Source organism: Centruroides vittatus, unplaced genomic scaffold, assembly GCF_030686945.1.
Source record: "Centruroides vittatus isolate TY-2023 unplaced genomic scaffold, ASM3068694v2 contig_631, whole genome shotgun sequence".
Lineage (NCBI taxonomy): Eukaryota > Metazoa > Arthropoda > Arachnida > Scorpiones > Buthidae > Centruroides > Centruroides vittatus.
Window position 1 is genome coordinate 287,844 of NW_027122388.1, and position 22,676 is coordinate 310,519.

The window sequence follows — 22,676 nt, forward strand, 5'->3', positions numbered from 1 at the left end:
TAACCTCCAAACACTAGCAACACCACACAGTCAATTTATTAGAAAGAAATTGTCTTTAGACAATTAAATTAGAATTAGATACGTTGTTCCTTCTGTTCTGTTTTTAGTTCTGTCTCTTGTATTTTCAAATAAAACGTTAAATTTCATCATCAGCACTAATTTCCACGTAAAAAATGTGTTTAAAAAACGTTTAACCCCAGCAATGTTATAGCCTTCAAATTAGTGATTTGGCCCATGCATTAAAACATATACAGCTGCAAAAACGTTTACTTGTCTCTAAACCAATTCATGCAGCATTAATAAACGTTGATTTGTCTAGAATCATGTCATACACAGCTTCAAAAAACGTTAATCTGGCTGTAACTTAAGCGCATATTACAGTTGTTAAAAACGTAAATCTGTCAATAGCATAAACCTACACTGAAGCAGTTAAAAACGTTAATATTTCTCTAGTGTAAATAGCTTAAAAACGTTAATTTGTCCACCACACTAACTCGTAATTAAGTCCAAAAAACGTTATATTTATTAAAGTAGTTTCAGAAGAAACGTTCAGCATGACGTTTTTACTACAGAGGTCCCCTTTACCTCCAAAAAAAATATTTAAAAAAAAACGTTTAACACGCCAATTCGCCATCAACTCGTACACAGCTTCAAAAACGTTAAATTTGTTTTTTTCATTCACACACAATTAACTTGCGGATCAATTTGACATGGCTTAAGAAACGTTGACAACTAGGGATTAGCACTATACTAATAGAAAGGCCTTCATCTTTCTTAGAAGCAGTTGCAAACTCCCGATATTTGCCCAACTTAAAAAGTGGGGCCTCCTCCAACTATTGCCGAACTTAAACTAGACAGGGCCTTGGCAAAATTAAGGGAATGGCACCCCCCTTGTAGAAGAGAAAATAGTTTCATACCTGCAGCGACGTTGGTGCACCCGCCAGCACCCTCACCTCCAACGTTTTAGCGTGTGCGTGCGAGGCATATCCATGAGATTTTGGGGCATTAGGTGGTCCGATAGGTTAGCCACGTTGTAATTTAGGGTGTCGATCTCAATAGTGTGCCACTCCAACGATCCTATAAAGCCGTACTCACCTGATTGAGGAAGTTGGGCTCGCTTGCCAACCTCTGGTAATTCCTCGACTTCAAGGGTTGGTCAAATGACCCCTGAATGACCCGACTGTTCTTTAAGAGTCACTAAATCAGCCAGTAGAGGCTCAGCCTAGCGTGGTACGTCATCAGCCAAGGAATCCGGACGCCTGTGTCATTATGCAGTCCGGCACCGGGGTTTCACTCTTAGATTGGACCGTTTGCTTTCTTGGTGCTGCGCTTGTACGCCGGACTGTGACGTCTTCGTCACTCGGCGCGCCGTTCGGCTCACACATAGGCTGACACCACACTTTTAATATCCTCTTGTTCTAATTGTTGCCAAACCTCCCCCGTATTGAATTGTGGGTGTCTTTACTACGTTTGCAAAGGGGTACTTCGGGTGATAGCTCGACAAACGACGATTAGGAGCCAGGTTTTGCTCGATTACGCGCCGAAAATTGGCATAATTTTTCCACCCTAGCCTTAAGTGACGTCAAAGCAACGAGCTCTTAAGCCTGGTTGGCGAGTTTTAAGGCTCGAAGACGAATTTGGACTCATTTTTTGGTGTTTACCTATCCGTTATGACCAGGTTTGTATTTTTTATCGGAGCCTTAATTTACACTGTTTAGCGTTAATTTGTAATCAATTAAGCCACCCTAGCCTTAACTGATGTCAAAGCAACGAGCTCTTGAGCCTAGATAACGAATTTTAAGGCTCGCGAACTAATTTGGGCCCTTTCTTTCGGGGGGTGTTTGCTTATCAATTCTGTCCAGGTTTGTGATGCCAGAGCCTTAACGTATACACCTTATCGTTAATTAATATATTTTTAACAAGCTCTTAAGCCTTTTCAACAAATGTTAATGCTTAAAGACGCATTTTTACCTATTTTTTGATGCTTGATTATCAATTTTATTTACTTCTTTATCTGTCAAATAAAGCCTTAATTCATATATCTCAGGAGTGAATTATCTATTTATAAAATGCTTAATAAGCTTCAGTACATATTTTAAGGCTCCACTTTTTAATATTAAACTCCTTGAATTAATGCGCAAATTAACAGTGAAGATCGAATTTTGACTTATTATTTAGTGTTTGGCTATCAATTTTGTACGCGTTTGTTCAAGGTGTAAAAAATTAAGGCTCTAATTTCTGCCCTAAAATTAGCCTTAATTTTAAGGATAATTCCGAAATATTAATCTAATCCACTTTTTCATACTTTATCCAGTTTTGTTCGTCTCTCAAGTAGGATCTTTGTAAATATTAATTGTAGCCTTTTATAAGCCTTATTTATTAAATAAATCGTATTGAGTGACAGTAAAGTGGTTTATCTACTGTATACTTGGCTCTATACAATGTTACCAGTACGATTTCTTATCTGCCTGGTCGTATTTCTCCACCACTAAGAGATGAATTAAGTAATATGAGCCTTTTATATATTAAAAATAAAATTTCACAGATCTGATTGTACTCAATTCACGTTTAGTATTACTCTTATAAAATTTAATATTTACGTCGGCCTGTATCAGTGCAAAATACTTTAAATTAGCCTTAATAGAGCCTTAATAGAGCCTCAATTTAACTGGAAATTGATGTTTTTTTTTTAAATTGCGAAACCGATTTATATTCAGTGATTTTATTTATATTATTTCTTACATTAATACCAATGGTGTGTAAGGTTTAATGTCGTTAATTTACGTAAAATTTTAAAATTTAAACAATTTTTTATATTAAAATTTATAAAATTTAATAAATAAACTTAAATTTCATAAAAACTTTTACGATTTTAATAATAATTTACGATAAAAATGCGGAAAAACTAGACAATATTAGCCGTAAAATTCTGTGACATCTGGTGGCTAATATCGCTACTAAAATAAATAAACAATTATTATTATTATGCCTGGCGAGGCCCTTTAAAGTTCCTAGGCAAATTCCCTTTTTTGTTTCTTTTTAATTCTTAAGTTCATCGACCGGGTACGTAGTTGATGACGTAAATCGATCGATTCGGCCAATAGGAAGCCCCCTTTCTTGACCTTTCGATAAGGCCTTACATATTTATGTTAATTAAATTTTAAAAAATAAATAGAAAATAAATAATTTAGAAATTTTTTTTAAAAAAATCATATTTTATTTTCCTTTAATTCGTATACATTTTAATTAATTAATTACTTAATTAATTAATTAAAACAAAAATAATAATTTGCCTCTTTAAGGCATTACATAAATCAAAATTAAAAGCCTCATAAAACTTCTCTTCAAAATTTCCAAAAAATCTGAAAAATAAACAAAAAAATATACAAAAATAATAATACAATTAAAGAATAATGCCTATTTACTGCTAAAAAAAATAGTAATTTAAGCCTGATCTAGGGCCTTGTTTAGTTCAAAAGTTGAATTAATATGTAAAGGAGGGCCTAGTTAATGCTAAGAATTTTTAATGAGCCTTTTTAAGGCTCCGGTGAGCCTAGTCAGGTATTGTGTTACGTAACTAATGAGGCTAGAGCCTTTCTAAACTGTAAAATAATATAAAACATACAAAAACAGGCTTACTTACTGCTAAAGATCCGAAACAAATTAATTAATTTCGAAATTTGAACTTAATTTAGGGCCTTTATTAGATGAAAAGTTGGCCTAGTTAATTCTAAGAATTTTTAATTAGCCTATTTAGGGCCAGAGTTAAGGGACTAGGGCCTTTCTAAACTACTGTATAAAGTTATATAAACATATAAAAAGGCCTTACTTATTGCTAATAGTTCCTTAATCAACATGCTCAGGACTCATTCATAGATTACAAAATTATACAAACATATTAAAAAAACGGGCCTACTTACTGCTAAGAATTTCGGAACTGAACAAGTATTGGTCCTTATTCAGGCCTTCTACTAACTCTGAAATTATATGAACATTATAAATGGGCCTGTTTACTCTTAATCATTTTTAAAATACACTTATTTAGGGCCTTGATTACTTATAAACTTATATAAATATAAAAGTAAAAGGGCCTACATACTGATAAGAATTTCCAAACTAATAAACCTCTTTAGAGTTTTAATTAAAATAAAATTATTTAAAATAATGCTTAAACAAAAACGTATAATAGAAATTTAATCAAGGGCCTTAAAGGGCCTTATGAACTCTAAACCATAATTTAATTATTTAAAAAAAAAAATCACACTGTCTATCGTTATAAACGAATTATTAACTTTCATAAATAAATAACGAAAGTAGGGCCTCATTTCGGGCCTTATAAATTTAGAAAATTAAAACTTGATTTATTTATTTAAAAGCTAGACAATGGTTATACATCATTTAAGGCCTGGGTTAAGATTTAATAATTAAATAAACAAGCTGTAATGTAAAAAAACTGAGCTGACACATTAAGGCCTCTTTAAATTAACTAATTAATTTACAATTAATGAGTGAGAATACAGTCTTAATAAGGCCCCGATACTGTTAAATAATTTAATAAGAAGAATACAGGGCTAAGGAATTCTTAGATACGAAGGGGGATGAACTAATATATAGAAGTGAGGCCTCTTTAAGTAGAAAAAGTGAAGTGTTGTAGTGATATAGAGGACGAGATGACAAAGTGGAAAGGAAACAAGATGTCTTCACCTGTTGAACATAAAGGCCCCAGTGTGGATATTATAAGTTCTAATAAAACGTCGGGTTAAGAGGCTGTAAAGTCGAGCTAACAATTTACGATCGCCTGGCGACTGCAGGAGGCAGAAGAGAAGAGGAGCAGAGAGAACGAGAGAGAGAGAGAGAGCAACACTTGTGGCACGATACTACTACTAGCGATCTGTTTAAACAAAATGTCGTAAATGTCATTGGTAATTTTATTAGCTCCATTTTAGTCACTAGATACTGTAAATTGTCGTTTGAGTATCTAATATACATCCTACCTATAGGTATAGAATGTGTTGAATCTAATGCCTACCTTTCGGCGCTTCTTTAAGCTAATTTAGGCTCAATTTCAGTGCAAATTTTTTATTTATTTAAAGGCTAACTTCTAATGTAAATCCTTACCTGGCTTATAAAGGCTTTTTTTTTAATTTTAAGCCTTATTTTAAAGCGATAATTTACGCTTTAATTGTAGTGTGTTTATAAAATAAAACTTTACGGGTAAAAATCTATTTCGTAAAGGCTCATTTAAGCCTTTAGGGGATGTTATAATATTTAAGCCGTGTTTACACGTCTACGTTGATTTAAAATAGGAATAATTTAGCTGCAGAAGGCGTGTTTTTTAGTCGGGTAAGAAGGCTCCGATAATGACGTTCTGTAAGGCTAATTTCTGAGCCTTTAAACCCAGATATTGGAAGAGAGACTGAGTATAGCTGATAACTACTTTATCCTTCATAATGCTACCTGGTCACGTTCGTTATAGAATCACAGGCTGACAATCTCCAGTTCCTTAAGTGATGGAAAGTCCAATCTCGCAATGTCTAATTTAGCGCCAGATTAACCACGAGAAACTGCCTCTGAGGATCCCCTGAGATGTCGTCTGGATAATTTCAGAGTCCCTCTACATTTTAGTCTCTCCTTGGGACCAGATTTAATTATATTGTCGTCTGTATGACTCTTCTAAACGTTAGGAGGAGAAAAACAATCACGACTTGATTAAACTGAGAGATTCTTGGATCTTTCACCATTTCTAATTTTCAATATAACTTTGCTGCTTTATAGGCTAGCAGAGGATCATTTTTACCTAAGCTGATGATTTCTACTCTAAATAATTAGTTTGTTTACAATATTTTATTCAATTTTCATGGTTTAAATCGGTATGAACACGAGCAACAAGTGCATAATGACTCCAAAAAAATGCAAATTTATTTTAAAGCTGAAAAGATATAGAAAGCTTTGTTTCTGTGTAGAGTAGCATTTAAGAAGCTCTGTTTCTATGTAGAATAGCATGTAAGAAGCTTTATTTCTATGTAAAATAACATCTAAGAAGCTCTGTTTCTATGTAGAGAACACCTAGGAAGCTTTGGTTCTATGTAGAGGAACATCTAGAAGCTTTGTTTCTATGTAAAATAACATCTAAGAAGCTCTGTTTCTATGTAGAGGAACACCTAGGAAGCTTTGGTTCTATGTAGAGGAACATCTAGAAGCTTTGTTTCTATGTAAAATAACATCTAAGAAGCTCTGTTTCTATGTAGAGAACACCTAGGAAGCTTTGGTTCTATGTAGAGGAACATCTAGAAGCTTTGTTTCTATGTAAAATAACATCTAAGAAGCTCTGTTTCTATGTAAAACATCATGTAGGAAGCTTTGTTTCTATGTAGATTAGTGTCTAAGAAGCTTTGTTTCTATGTAGATTAGTATCTAAGAAGCTTTGTATCTACATAGAGAAATATGTAGGAAGCTTTGTTTCTAGGAAAGAAACAAAGCTTCCTACATGTTTCTCTATGTAGAAGAATGAATAGAAGAATCTAGAGAAAAAAGAATCTATAAGAAAAATCTATAAGAAGCTCTATGTATGCAGAGTTTCTATGTAGCCCTGTTTCTATGTAGAGGAACATCTAGAAACAGAGCTTTCTAGATGTTCCTCAGCTAGATGTAGCAGAGGAACATCTAGAAAGCTCTGTTTCTATGTAGACTAGCATGTAGGAAGCTTTGTTTCAACGTAGAGGAGCCTCTAAGAAGCTTTATTTCTATGTAGAGAAGTGTTTAAAAACGTTTGTTTCTATATACGAAAGGCTTAAAAATTACTTTGATAAGCCTGTTAGAGAGCCTTTTCTACATAGAAACAATGCGAAAATTATATAAGACGTGATATATATACTAAAGATTGATATAAATTCTGCCACACAGTATAGAAAATGAAAATATTGCATACTTTTATGATTATTTATAGATCAAATTATTTAAAATGTTCATAAATTGCTTTTAAAAAAACCTTATATAAAGCAAATTAATGTTAAAATATATAATTTTGTATATGCAACTTCTAAACATATTTTACTCTACTTCCAGTTAGAAGAAAGAAGAAAGAAAGCGATTGGTGGAAATTCGAAATGAGGTTCCCTACCGAAACCCTCCTCCCTGCCTGACCTCTGCTCTCTGCCCTCTACACGACTCAATTTAATAAGAAATATCTTAATAGGAGACGAAGTTAAACAGCGATAAACAAGACCTCATCGAAGATCACATAACCTATGTTATGCGCTATTTAATTAGAAGGGGGGTGGCTTAAAATTCATTATAATTAAGGTTCTGTACGAAAAATTTCAAGCAGCAGCAATCCTTATTTTTATACAGACAAGTTTCTATTACACGCAACCTAAAGGTCAAAGGTCTTAAGTAATACTATTAAACACAACTTTAACCGAAATCCGACCCCTTAAAATAAAAGAAAACAATATTATCTCGCATTACAACCCTATTTTAGGGCGAAAATAAGTGAAATTTCGGCAGTTAGATCTTAATTCTTTTCTAAAACTCGAAGCTATCTCAGAGTCTAGTTTAAACAGGGGAGGAGTGTAGAGGTATATAGGTCTATCTATCTTTATTTTATTACCGGGTGGTCCACGCATTTCGGTAATTACACCTGTCACGTGACGGTGGCCAATTCCTAAGACTAGTCGAGTGGCGCGGAGTGACAGGAGGGACCAAAAAAACACGCCAACTCATACAAAAAAAATAACAAAGGCATAATTTGGGTAAAGTACTCGTAATATTATTATTATTTTTATATTAAATAACTCGGTAGGGGTTAAATTTAGGGCCTCATATTTTTAAAAGTCAAAGTTTTAATTCCTTCCACAAGCGATCTTCTACCCAGCAGGTAGGATATGGGAAAACTGCAGGATTTTATCTGTTGCTATAGTTACTACAGACTCCTACCATCTCTAATATATCGAGGAAGTTCGTTATTAGAATAGTGGTCCATTAACACTGGGGGGGCCTTTTGTTGATGGCATTAATATAAAAAAAAAATTATATATAAAAGATACCAATTTTCCAACTTTATTAATTTTTCTATGTAAGAGAATGTGATGCCTGTAGGGGGTGTTTACATTATTTTACTTAAATAGCATTAAGTTACTTAGGCCTCGATATTCAGGCCCTTACAAGCCTTCTTAAATAAGTTTAGGCCTCATCTACCGAATCTTAAAAGAGTTTCAAGTATATTAGATATTATACAAGATATTAGCCTTATTTTATATATTAGGCTTTTTAATTACGCCTTAATTTATTAAGTAAGCCTTATATAAAGTAAATTATTTAAGAAATTGACGAAAGAATTCAATTTAAATGTATAGGCTGAGCCATTTTTAAGACCTTTCAGGTAGCTCAGAAGCTGTTTGAAACACAACAAGAACCTTAATTTATAAACTTAATAAGGCTTAATAAAGTAACTAAGACAAATTTAGGCCTCATATAAAGTCGAGTTTACGTTTAGGCCCTACAGTAAGAGGCTTAAAACGAGCTTTTGTAGGCACTGCATAGAGAGGTTCTATGATATCCATTCCTTGTTTATGTAAGGCCTAGTTTCTAAGTTTAGCTTTTTACAGAGATTAACCTATCTTATATACTGTTTAAGACAGAAACTAAGGGTGACAATAAGTAAATTCTTATCACCTTTAAACATTAAGGAGAAGTGTAGCGATATCAGTTAAGATAATCGATTCAATCTGGATGCTGCGATAAGATTAGAAGCTCGTTAATAATTAATTTATCCTGATAGAAGTCATAATCTAAATTAAAACTGTAGTTACAACGGGTGGAGACCCGATAAACTCACTTAATGCCCTCATAACACGCCATACAAGCAAGAATTCTTTAGTAAAGTATAAGAAAAGTGCCCAAATAAGTTAGCTTTCTGTTTAGCCAGCTGCACCTCCATCTTCAATCATATTATTCTAATAGGCCCCTATATTCTTAAAGGCCTTCTATTTAATATGAAAATGTAGAGCTCTGCTTTTATATAACAGTTAAGGGACATGATATAAGGTCTCACAACACGGGCATAACTTCTAGGCCATCTCCTAACATTTAAGGATCCCTTGTGGTTGCATCTTAGTGTTTAAGTGTTGTCAAAACAATATAATTTACAGCTGCATCCTGTGTCATAGGCTCTACATATAATATGTAGAGCCTATACCACTGAAAAATGTAACTTTATGGGGCCTAAATACATGAATGCTTTTATTACATACTCGAACACTAGATTTATGCGTAAACAAGGTACCGTATAATAGACGAATTAAGGCCTTTATACACGAACTTCGGAGGCGAAAAAAATACATAAAGGAGGCCCTTTCGATCGATAATCATCGCATAAAATATATCCTGACAGCTCATACAACGAGGCCCTCTATTATGTAACCTGGTAAGAACTGCCACACATTTATCAATATGAAAGGAATTACACGAGTAGAAAGGTTACAAGATGTTTTCTCATCCGGCTTAAAGATTTTTAAGAAGATTATCCGTTGTTCTCGGTTTTCCAGACCTTCTAATGAGATCCTTTAAGGGGTTAAAGAATGAATGACTCTTGCTAGAAATTATGTTGTCACTTTTAGGTTTTAACCTCCGCCCAATTCCTTTGGAAAGTAGAGGACCGACCGACAGACGGTTCGTGCGTTGTATTCAGCTTCAATTCAATGAATCACAACTCTATTGGAGCCTGTCTGCGCTGTCCACGTGACGTATGGCCCGCTCCGGGGCTGGACCGTTAAGCAGCTGCTGTGCAACTCATTTTTGTCTATTTACTTCTTTCTTCTGTTTGTTTGTCGTTTCTCCTTGTTAAAACGGGAAATATTACATAAATAAAATGCTTATCTTTCCCAATTTTGTTCCCAGAAACTAAGGAACCAACCACGTAATCGTTTACTTCCCAGTAGATGAGGTTTGATCCATTTCCTGATACTCTTTGGCCTTCTGTGTTGTGTATAACTCGCATGCCCGTTCTCTCAGGGGTGCAGAAACGAAATTGTAACTCGTCCCTCCTAGGAACTTTCCAGTATGCTGCACAATGTTCACATCCACGCAGAGAACAGAGCATGATTGTGTATCTCCCACGAGTGCCAGAAACTCTATTGCTTCTACCCCTCACGCATTCTTGAGGGGTCCTTCAATGAGGCCAACTTAAAGCCTTCCTAACTAACCCCTTCTTATTAATGACTGTCAAATCCTCTCCGTTCTAACTAAATTATGCATTAATTCTTCAGAAAAATGAAACCTGTGTAATCCGAGCTGCAATTCTAAACCCGACCTCGACCCGGAGGATAGTGACACCCCCAAAAACTGCTACCGAGAATGGATATCGCGTAGCAAACCCACCATCTGTTTCGAGCAGTAGTCAAGAATGATTTGTGGGAAGTTGGGATGTAGGAAGAAAGAATAAAAAAAAAAACACAACACATATTCTGCAAACTCCATGCAAATCCCCTATGTCGTCATACTGGTGCCAGTAATCCAATCTGGAAGCGTCCAGGGAGCACAGGGTGAGGAGATGATGAACGCACTAGCATACTAACTTATTATTCTGAGGATTGCGAACGTCACCTGATGTTTAATCAGGCGGGTGGGCCACTTTTATATTAATTTCTTTGTATGATAAGCTGAATGCCTATCGTGTTGCAACTGTGAATGCCCATAATCGAACCAGTAACTAAAGCATGTTACGTACGGAATCCTGTGAGGAATGCTCATCACGTGGCACAAAAATGGATTAATTAAAACCATTTAATTTTAAACACTCGAAAAAATAGAGCAGTTGAACCTGCCATTGGTTGTGTAAGTGAAATGGGGTGGCACTACTCCATCCATCACCCGCTGAGTCTATACGGGGAAATCGTCCAATGGCGAAACTACAAGATGGCCGCTACCATAACCAAAACAAGGCCTCTCCTTTACCAACGGGCTCATTTAACAGGGCTAAAAATTATAAATGACAAATTTGAGTAGCTAAAACACCCCCCAACTAAAATATCATCATCGTGGTGCAAATGGTAAATATTAAAAATTATCGAGGCGTGCTACTCCTCTTCTGGGTGGTCCATTTGCCAAAAAAAAAATGTATATTCCAGATTCGCAGAACTATCCATCTTCTCCCCGTAATTTACTCTCACCGGTAACATCTGCAGCGCCACTTCTTCCCCTACATAACATGTAATTCTTAGAGCGGGACGTCGGCACTTTTAAGTTAGAAACTCCTAACCTAATAACTTTTCCAGGAAGAGAAAAATATTTTCTATTCTAGAGCCTTTCAGTAACTCCCTCTTCAAGGCTCTACCGCGCTAAAATCGATAATAAGGCTAATATTCGAACAGGCACAAGAAGGTGAATATAAGAAGAATGATTTAATAATTAAAGAATGGTGGTTCCCTGGGGAAGCTGACTGAAAACATATAATTAAGCCATTCCGAAGCAGGGGGAGACTGTTAAGATGGAGTCATAAACGCTTACTTTGCTTCTGCAGTGATTTGCCTGCAGGGTGACAATTTTCTGACGTAAATCCCCCCCATCTAAATGGCGCTACGTCCATTACTACTACTAAATTCTCCACTTTCCTTTCGCCATGGAATCTCTGAGCCTGACATTCGTGACGTTAAAACACGAGATTGCGGACAGTTGTACAGAGTTTCCGACATTTTTCTGCGATTGTGAGGCATACTTTCGATAATTTATTAATTGTTACAGTAGTAACATTTTGTTACTGCAGCAGCATCTTATCACTAAAGCAGCATCCAGTGTTTTTGTGTGAAATTTCTCTTATCGCATGGTAAGAATCTATTAGATTAAATTTAAATTGTCGTCATTCAATCTCCTCTTATAATTGCTACTACAGCAATATAATAGATACTACTATATAAATAAAGAGCAACTTTTATGTTATTGTTTAGAATAACAAGAATATTTACTTCTGTAGCAGCACGTTTCTATAGACGTAAGCAAATAAATTAACTTTGTAGTAGGATAGTAAGTTGATATATTTGTTATATATCTTTTTATAGAAATAAAGGTGATATCTGCAATCTTGTATATCGGTTTTATTCATGTAGTACGTATGTAAGATAATCTGTAACTCTATAGTATTGTTATTACTGTAGTAAACATCTTATCTATGTAAGTTACAAATAAAACAAGCTCTAAATCACATCCAATAATACTATAATTGCATACTTCTGTAGTAAAATCACGTTATAAGTGACGTACTTGTGTCTACTGTTAGAAAACAGTAAAACTTTTGTTCCTATAGAAGAATTTTCCTTCAATTTCAACGAATGTTGAAGAATAAAAAAGGAAAAAAAGAATTATGTTGAAGTACTATTATAGTAACAGAATTTCATTGAATAGAAAGAGGACTGACATTGCATAACAGTAGAAAGAATAATATACAAATGGTATTATTGCCTAAGGGATGTTACTCTAACAGTACAGAACCGTACATACAGTGAGAGAAAGCATTGATTTTGGAACATTTTCGCTAATAATTGAGTAGACTACACCTAGGCCCGAACAATGCTGCCCATCCGGCCCATAAATCAGATTAGGGAGAGAGATAATATCCGAGGGATAAATCACCGCACGTGACATTCCTGACGCAGGCGCAGTGTTCGAAGAGGGGGGGATAATCATAAGAGAAGATTTTATAAGATAATACCGCTTCCTAAGTGACAAATACAAACAAATGGAGCAAACATCCGAAAATTGCTACTTAATTTAACAATTAGTGATCAATTTCGTAACGCTAATGTTCCTATTATGGCTATAATAGTAAATATTAAGCTGATTGCCTAAGTTTATAATAGCAAATATGTAATTAATACTGTAATAGCATTTAAGATATTAAGGGTGCTATCGAAGTTAAAGTACTCAAAACTTATCAAGTTTTCAGCGAAGTTTGCTATGTAATTTACTTTATTATTAAGGTAGTAGGGCTAATATGATTTTTTATTAGTAGCATCAGTGAGAGTACAATGGTAATAATGCACCGAAAGGTAAAATAATACTACTTGATATTTAAAACTTTGAGGCAGCTGCAACGTGATAGTTCAATGTATTCCAGATATTAAAGGTGCTGCTAGAGCAACAAGCATAAACAAAGCTTTAAAAAATTCAAGCAATGCAAACAGAATTCAAGAAAAGAAATTAAACTCAATAAATCAAGACATATAACAAATTCTAAAATATATTTAAAAATAATAATAATAATTTAATTCAATGCATTTAATATTCTGGTAGGATTTTAAGCTTAAAATTAAAATTAAAATCTAAAAAAAAAATTTAAATTTATCGTAAACAATAGGATAAATAATAATTCGACAATATGTCAATATGCAGGAGGCGCTGTAATAGTTTTAATGACCTTGGAGTTTTATAACAGTTTAATGACGTTGGTGGCGCTTTATTCGTTTTAATATAGGGGCGCTGCTGTAATTTTAAACGCGCGTAGTGGCGCTACATTAGCTTGGCATGTTATAAAGGATGCCTGAACGTTTTAATATAAAATTTAAAACCCTTTTAAAATTTTTGAAAATAAAAGTAATTTCTTTTCGCAGAATTTTTTATAATAAAAAAATAAAAAATATGTTATTTAAAACGAGATAAATATATTTTTCATTATCTAAAAGTATTTACTATAATAACTATATACATAAAATAATTCATACAAAATACTTTTCTACTTTTTATAAAAGTTTTTTTTCTAAATATTAATTTAAAATTATGTTTATACGACATTTTAAATTAATTTTATAAATTTTTTAAATTAAAAATATTGATTTAAATTAAGCAAATTTAAGATAAAATCATTTTCTCGGTGGCTCCATCTAACGGCCAATAAATTCATAAACGCATATGTCACTAAATTATTTTAAATATTAAATAAATTAATTACAAAATAACTCATATATTAAATGTTTATAAATAATTTATTAACTGGCTAAAAATTGTTTAAGTTATTATAACAGTTAATTAATTCTAAAAGAAGAATAATAATAATTTTTATTGTTAAAACAAAAGAAAGTACAGTATACTTTATATACACATAGATACAATTTATCTGTAAAAATAAATTAAAGGAACAAATTCGAAGCTTTATTTTTGTTTAAAATGTCTTTACGGATTCAACTATAAATACTTTGAACATGATGAACAGACCACCTGCTTTCCTTGCCTGTCTTCAGTTGCCAAAATTAAATGCGAAGACAGACAAGATGCAGACATAAAATTTAGTCAAAAATTTATTAAATCTTGGCCTCAATTCTCAATACTTTCCCCTCAAAAATCTTCCAAAAAACTATTTTAAATCATAATTTTCATAATAGATTATAGAAAAAGCGGGGAATTTCCTTTGTTCTGAAGTAGTGTGACGTCATAATTTACGATTTTTAGAAGTACTACACGTGAAAATAATTGTTTGGTAATATTTCTGATTTTATAAAACAAGCATTTTTTTAATACTAAAGGGGTTAAAGGTTAATGTTACCTATGGTTCCAAGATGGCGGCTCGTCTGATTCCAGCAAGGAAACAGTGGGGATGCACGTTCTAACCTAACCTAACCTATTATAATAATTTTGTTGGTAATAATTATGGTAACTTATTAGAATAGGTTAGGTTAGGTTAGAACGTGCGTCCCCACTGTTTCCCTTTTTCTATTTGCTGGAATCAGAGACGAGCCGCCATCTTGGAACCATAGGTAACATTAACCGTTTTGAACAGTTAGAATAGATATAATATTTTTTAAAACAGTTTTAAATAGGTTTGAAATGTAAATTTTATTTTTTAAATTTTAAACAGAAAGTTTTATTTAATTAAAAACTTTTACATATATTTATTCTGTCTTTTTTCTTAGAAATAAAGCAACGAAAATTATTACTAAAAATACCAATTTTTTGGTATTTCTAAATCTCAAAATTATGCAAACAAATTGTATAATTTTTTTTGTGTAATATTAAATTTTTTAAGAATTTTTTTTTCCGCTTAAAAATTGTATTTTTTGGTGGTTTAATTCCTCAGAAATTCTCCAAAAAAACCTTTCCTAACTTATAAAAAGCTTACTTATACATTTTTAAATTAATAAATGAATTTCGGTGTCCTCGCAACAACTGACCTGAAAAAACATTTATACAGCACTTGTGCCATACTTAATGGCAAAGTGCAAATGGGAAATGGAACATGAAAGACGAATTACGTAAATATAATTACTTGAAAATAAGAAATTTAGCCTGAAAAACTAATACAAAAGTATTTTTCCATAGATACATAACTTACTTTCAACAGGGGAGCGAGAAAATCGAATAGTGTAATATCGCGCCATCTCGTGGAATACATTGACACTATTTTAATTATACCTGTCAAAAAAAAATTAAAAAAAAAATAATAATTTAAAATACATTTAATTACTTTCTAACACTACATATTATAAATTAGCATAAAAATATTCATTTATAATTTATAAAAACATTTAATAAATGCTGATTTTTAAAATAGCCGTTTTTAATGATTGGTGATGCATAATTAAAAATTAAGGCTGTTCAAAAAGGCTACTTGATAGCCTTATAATGGACTACAGTTCGTAACCTGTTATAGATCTTACTACTCATTCATAACGGTATACAACTGGTGTCAGAGTTATAAAATATTTACAATCTCGTAAGGAAGGGCCTTGAAAAAAAAACAAGGGGCACATTGATAAGTTGTTACGCCTTAATTACAGGCTAGAGACCATAATTTAATAATAGAGATCGAAAGGTCGAAGGAATTATGCTTTAGTTGTAACTATGTAGTTAGTATGCCTCAGGGGATAAGTCCAGACGAGTTTTTATGTTAAGAGAAGTTAAATACCAGGATGTAACTGGCGAATATGGTTCACAACACCCGCTGACGATTACCAACTTTCACTTTTTTTAAATGGTCACGTGACCATACTGCCTACTAGTACGTCTAGAGAAGCAAATATACCTCCCAGGGAGGTGCATACCCTCACGATCGCTACTTGCACTTACTATGAGGATTTTTATCAATCACGTCACGTACAGATCGTGATGACTTTTCCCTGAAACGTGATCGGAATCGTCTTCTGGTCATTACAACTTCAAACGTGTAAGGGAGTGAAACCACTCACCGGAATTACGATTATTTTTTATTCCCTTCTGGAAGAATAAACTTTATAAAATCCTCCAGGATTCTTACATTTCGATTCCAAAATCACTAGAGGTTATAGATCATCCTTGTTGCAGGAAAGTCATCTCCAGAAATCCATAGGGATCATTTGTGTTGCTGGCCATCATCGTGCAGGAAAGTCGCCACGAGAAATCCATAGGGATCTTCGTATTAAGAAAGGATTTATGTGTGTAGGAAGATGTTTGTAGCACGTATCAGTAGGAGCTCGATTTATTATTCCTGTGACACTATTCAAGGATCTACAAGTTGTCCTCTTGAAAGGGAAGGTTTGTAACTTCAGGAGGACATCTTGTACTTTCAGCAATAGTGAATTAACGATATACAGAATTGAAAATTAACCGTAATCAAGGCCATTGAAGAAAGAATTACCATTTTTTTGTGGCATAGAAACCATGGCATCATTGGTAAAATCCTACAGGATTCATGGTAAATTTGTAATCCATAATAAACTCAATCAGACAAGATTAAGGATCGAAGTTTTTTTTTTCATTCTTCACTCGGAAGATGGATAGATAGCCATGAATCACTTCTTTTTTGGTTCCTCCTCTTTATCTGGATGAAAGAATGGATAAATTGAGCGGAGTCTCTTCCTATTCAGGAATAACGACCGCCCAAACTCAGCACCGACTTGATACAGAACAAAGAGATAATAGAAAATCAATAGAATCCAGTCTGGTTAGAGGGGAGATCGGAGGGGTTCGATTCATTGACCATTGCCCACCCTCGGACCTTTACATGAAAGAACCCGGGAATGATTTACAGATCCTACTGACGAATGGGGGAAAGGGGTGGGATCGTTCTTTGACCCTCCTCCCATTGGGAAACTCCTGAACAAAATTTCAATATTAACGATCTTCTGTGGGCCTAGAAGTGAACGGAAAAGTAGAAACCCCCGTAGAGTGTTTCAATATGTTGTTGGTAGCTGAAGGACCTTCAGAGTGATCCACTCGTAGAGGGAATGTATCAAAAATGTGAATACTCATAAAGTAGGCGTTAGTATGTAAAAGGATGGACTTAATACAGGGATAATAAAGTTAAGAATCACATCTCAATAAACTAAATTAAGGCTACAATCTACATAAATAATAATAATTCAATAAAATAAAAGGCTAATAAATAACATAACGTTTTATAAGGCTTTAACAGAAGACATAACAAATATTATTCGAAAATTAAGGCAATTAGCCTTACACAAATTTAACTCTACTTCTCACAATCGTAAAATTTAGATTTAAATCAGTTTTAATTGATAAAACGAGCCTTTTAAAACCAAATTAAGGCTCAATTTATATAAATATGAAACTAATAATTCAATAATACAGAAGGATGTTGATCCTTATAGTATCAGTAGCCTTATATATTGCAGCATATTTATACAGATTAAATTAAGTTAATAGGCTATAACTATAGACTTTAAAAAGGCTCAAATTTAGAAAATAAATGATAAATTTTAATTTTACTCACCATTTATATCATTAGCCTTAAAAACTTTTTATTCTTGTCATCATTTTAGGTCAGGTTTGCGGGATGCTGGCGGCCATTTTCTCTTCACCCGAGCCAGATAGAAGCTACCAAAAAAAGGCAATAAATCATTAATATTAATGAATTTTACGCGTTTAATGATTTTAATTAATTAATTTTGTATGCTTACTCTCTTTTCAGGCCTAATTTACATTTGGCTTCACCTGAAATTCGTATCTAAACCATGCCAAAGTGGCTAGAAGACAAGGAAGATCGTAATTTTTCTCAATATTTTTAATTATTCATCAAAATTTATGTTTACAGAATAAGATTATTGATGAGCCTGTCAATATTACTAATTATTTCAATCTGTCCTCAATTTAGGCCACTGCTTCGTGGTTGTTTTCTTAGTTAGGCCTACTCTTTCGGCTTTCGTTGCTAAATAAACTGAGCCTATTTAAACAATTTTAAAGGCTATTTAAGTATTTCTAATGCCCTATTCTTCAGCCTTTGTATGAGAATGAGTTTATGGGCCTGTTTAAATTATGAGGCCTCTTGTACAAGGTCTTAATTTTATCTTGATTTTAACGGCGCGTATCGAAGTAAATTTTTGGACCTGATTTTGATTTTTTTTATCAGGAACCATTTAGTGAAGAGTTAAGGTTATAGATTCCGAAGGGATGGAGCCAAAGTCTCATTTTAAAAAGAAAAAGTAAGAAAAAAATGCCGATCGATGATGCGGCAGTCAGACCATTAAGTCGATTGTTTTCCTTGACTGGCTCCGTAGCCTATCATTAAAGTGTTACCTCTGGGTTTCGAGATAGACGTTACACCCCACTCTTTCCTAGAAGGACCATTACTTCTGTCAACTCGCTGACACATAATGTCGTTACTCATCTTCTGCCCTCCCTCTTTGTCGCTCTTCTTTATACTAATTCTAACAATAGAAAAATAATTGCTCGAGCTTCTCGAAAATATTACAAAAAGCCCACTCCCTTTTTATGTTATCAATTATATAAAAATGCCTACTCTGGCCTGTAGGCTTCGTATGCTGTACGGGTTAATGAACCAAAGCTCTGGATATAGTCTAAAGATTTGATCTTCGACAGGAACACACTTACTTTAGGCATTAAATATCTAGTTTAACTGTAAGGAAAACCTAGCGTGTGTTCTAGTCTAATAAGGCACGGGACTAGCCTTAAAATAAGCCTAATTAATTTAGGAACTGCTGAGAGGAAGGCCTGTTTTAGACTATCTAAACTAGTCCTTAAACTAAAAAACGAACTCTTTCACACTTAAAATAAGGATTATTTCTAGCCTTAAATGAACTATTTTGCTGTAGCCAGGTTTTAGGATGGCCTAGACTGTGTTAGAGGCCATCCGAGGGATTAAAAGTAGCCTTAAAATTAGCCTAAACATAAGAAAACCCACACTGTTAGGCTGTTAGTACTGGGCTTAAGTTGGTGAAATTCTAAGTAAATTTATAAAATTTAAGGCATTTTTAAGGCCACATCATGGAGTAGGGTTGAATGCCCTCTAGCTAGGTCTTTGCTCTATAGAATTTTTCTTTGTTTTTTTTCTATCCAAGGATCGATTTTCAATGTTGAAAAAAGCGGATCGCATTTCGTACCCTATAGATTTCTCTTATATCAACAAAGTATTTGTAAGTTAATGCCTCATATAATACATTATAATGACTCAACTAACGTGAGAAAGATGCTACTACAGGTCTAATTTACACAGTAAAATATTTCAAATATGCCACGATACAGGAGGCCTTAAATCATCAAGGCCTAAATCTATCGATTTCGTTGCGGAAAACAGACACAAAGGCCTCCTAACTCAATACAGTTGAGTATAAACTTGTTAATAAAGCAACTATATATAAAGAATTAATTAATTTAAAGGCCCTATATCAGTAAAATATCCATACACTTATTGTTAATATATTTAGCCTGTCGTGCATAGGCCCAGAAAGACTGTAAAGTTTCTGGCTTCTAGAGGCCTCGTTCTTTGTATAAATAATAGAAGGCCTTCAAATAATTTAACTAAGTGGGCCTTATAAGTAGGCCTAGCGCTTTAAGGTAAAAAATATTCGTATGGGAATGCATAAGGAGGATGAGATTATAAAGGCCTTATATTTAAGTATCCTATTTAAAATTGCTGTTAAAGTAAAAAAAAATCAATATAAGGTCCTACGTAAATAAAACAGGCCCTAAAATTTTCTGATAATGTATCTAGTCTGTGGAGGAAGAAATTATAAAAGTGTAAGATCATTTTTTACAACCGGCGTTGAAAAATGAGGCCTTACAACCACGTCAGGATAGGCCCCAAAGCACTTATCAGGCCTCAATTTGCCTATAACTATCTAGGTATGAATTACAAAAGTGGCAAAGTTTAGCTAAATACAAAGTTTTTAAAGTCTTGCTCCACTGAAAGAAACGAAGCCTTGGATCTAATTTAAAAATAAAAATAGGCCTCGAGGCCCTTATATGAGAAAGCATTTGTAAACAATAAAAGCGCATAAAGACCCAACGTCTTACGATTTAAAAGCCAAACAGAAGGCCCTTGAAAGGAAACGTGCCTGGAAATCTGACAAACGAGGCCTTAGAGCTTATTTAAAAGACAAAACAGGCCTCAGGGCCTTTGTAATATTTGCAAAAAAGCGCATAAAGACCCAGCATCCTATGATTTAAGGAGCAAACATGAAATCCTGGAAGGAAACGTACCTACCTGGGAATCTGAGAAACGAGGCCTTAAAGTTTATTTAAAAGGCAAAATAGGCTTGAAGGCCTTTATAAGACAAAATAATTGTTAAAAAAAAGCATAAAGACCCAACATCCTATGATTTAAGGAGCAAACAGGAGGCCCTGAAAGGAAACGTGCCTGGGAATTGATACAGGGGATAAAAACCGATACCTTTATTTTAACAGGTAGAAAAATCTACCTAGAGGGTGAACAATGCCCATTTATTCAACGTCACACAGCAAATATTTGTTTCTCTACTAAAAATAATGAAAAAAAAAATGATAAGAGCATCTTCCCTCCCCTTTTCCATTTATGACCTTTAATTATTAAACTTTAAAGAGTCGTTAGAATCACGTTATAAACACAAGTAAGACGTTAATAGCCTATTGATAGGGTAGGTTATTATTGGCCTACGTAGCCTACATGTGTTTATATGTAGAGCGAGTATAAAAATAAACACAGAGATATCTGGTGAGAGTAGCAAAAGGTCATAGCAAGCGATAGCTCTAGATGCGCATTATACTTTAAAAAAACGATGATTAGTGCGATATTTTTCTATAATTTTTTACAATACATAACTCTGTTTCATTAAGGAATTTCGGTTACACCCTAATTTATCTCCTTACTGGAAAAATTTCAATTTCCCTACAAAAAATTATCGATTTTTTAAGGCTTCTACCACTCAAGGCACCATGATAAAACTATGTTTTAATACAGTTATAATAGAAAATAAACCTTAAATTATAAGGCTCGAGCCTTTATAATAAGGTCGAGCCTGATATTAAGGCACAGGCCTCGTGTTTAATGCCTAAATCTGATGCGCTTTGATACAGATGGGTCTTTCCCGAATTTATTTTTAATTCAGTGTAGATTTTTATACTGAGTTAAAAAACGTAGATTACTATAGACACAACAAGAGACATTTATAAGGCATAAAAAGAGGCCTTTCTGCGCGTGAAAACGAAGAAAAATGCGTTTCTAAAGTAGGCCTTTCGTAGCTAAAATTATACTTAAAATATAACTTTATATATAGGACTAGTTACAAGTTCTAATTCTCGATTAATCGAAATAAGTTAAAGGCCTTATAATAACGTGAATAAGGCATAAAAGAGGCATTTCTTGCATTAAAAAAAAACGAAGAAAAGTACGTTTTTAAAATAAGCCTCTCTTCTACTTGGAATCTAAATTTGTCAATAAGCCTTGCTAAAATGCAACACGTATAGGGCCTCTAACGACGTAAGGAGGCCTTAGAAGATGCGTTTCGACTACTTAACACCGATAAAATTAACATCTTTCAGCATTAAACGGGATAAAAAAAGTAAAAAGATGTCAGAGAGCACGCCGACAGGATTCTCGAGTAAGAAAGGAATGGGACCAAAACAATAATAAATATCCCTGCACGAGTGACAAAAAACAGAGAGAAAGATCCTTGGCAATGGATAGAAGATGCCAAAAAAATAAAAAAAAAAATAATAGGAAATTGGAAGATGCTTACCTTAATCCCTTTGCTCTTTACGTCATCGAAGCTTTCACTTTTGCACATGATTCAAGGACAGTTGCTTATCTTCACTCGTTATTATTAGCACAAGCTAAATGTCTTGATCGTAAAAATGTACAACATTCGTGTACAAGATGACGTCGTAAAGTTAAACAGGCAGTTTTTAAGGTCGGCTCCTCTTTCTAAATCACTTAATAAATTCCCCATTCATAATTCTTCTTCTTCTTCTTCTTCTTCTTCTTCAAGTTAATGTGAATGATGAGTTGAAACATCATTAAAGATGATTGATTTTATTCAATTTTCATAGAGTTAACTTTAATATTTTGATATTTTTTAAAGGCGTTTTATGAATTACAGCACGCGTGCGACCCCTTCCCCCCCTAAATTATGGTAATTTATCGCTCGGATGTATCACACGTGGTTTGTAATTAGAAACGTTTCGATTTCAAATTTGAAAATTTGAATTTTTTTTTTCTCTTTTTTTAATTGGCCAATAATTAAAAAGAGGCGTTCCTTAAGGTTGTAGGGATTTTTAGGGTATTGTGTTTTTTTTTTTTTTTTTTAGGGATTTTTATGGAAATTGGTGGAAATTAATTCCACGTGGTTCGTAATTGGAAATGTTTTGTATTTTAAATTCGAAAATTTAATTTTTTTTTGTTTTTTTTTTGCCTAAAATAATTGATAAGAGCATCCTTAAAGTTGTAAGGATTTATAAGGCTTATTTTTATTGGAATTAATGAA

At 33.6% G+C, this 22,676-nt stretch overlaps 1 protein-coding gene and 1 long non-coding RNA gene across 3 annotated transcripts in view; both read right to left on the reverse strand.

Annotated features, from left to right (window-relative positions):
* Window positions 1-1,297, reverse strand: part of LOC136979718 (homeobox protein Hox-B7-B-like) — a 35,962-nt gene extending 34,665 nt beyond the window's left edge. Inside the window, exon 1 of one of the 2 annotated variants that reach the window (XM_067275742.1) lies at window positions 1,096-1,297. The gene's annotated coding sequence lies outside the window, so the exon portion shown is untranslated. Of the gene's footprint in view, window positions 1-917; window positions 970-1,095 lie in introns of those variants that run through there. The other variant, XM_067275746.1, reaches the window with a different exon arrangement.
* Window positions 1,298-15,316: 14,019 nt separating this feature from the next.
* On the reverse strand, window positions 15,317-22,166 carry LOC136979715 (uncharacterized). The gene is made up of 3 exons (XR_010881424.1): window positions 21,933-22,166; window positions 17,693-17,796; window positions 15,317-15,396 (listed from the first exon to the last, which is right to left on the reverse strand). It is a non-coding gene; the product is annotated as an uncharacterized lncRNA (long non-coding RNA).
* Window positions 22,167-22,676: the final 510 nt, after the last annotated feature.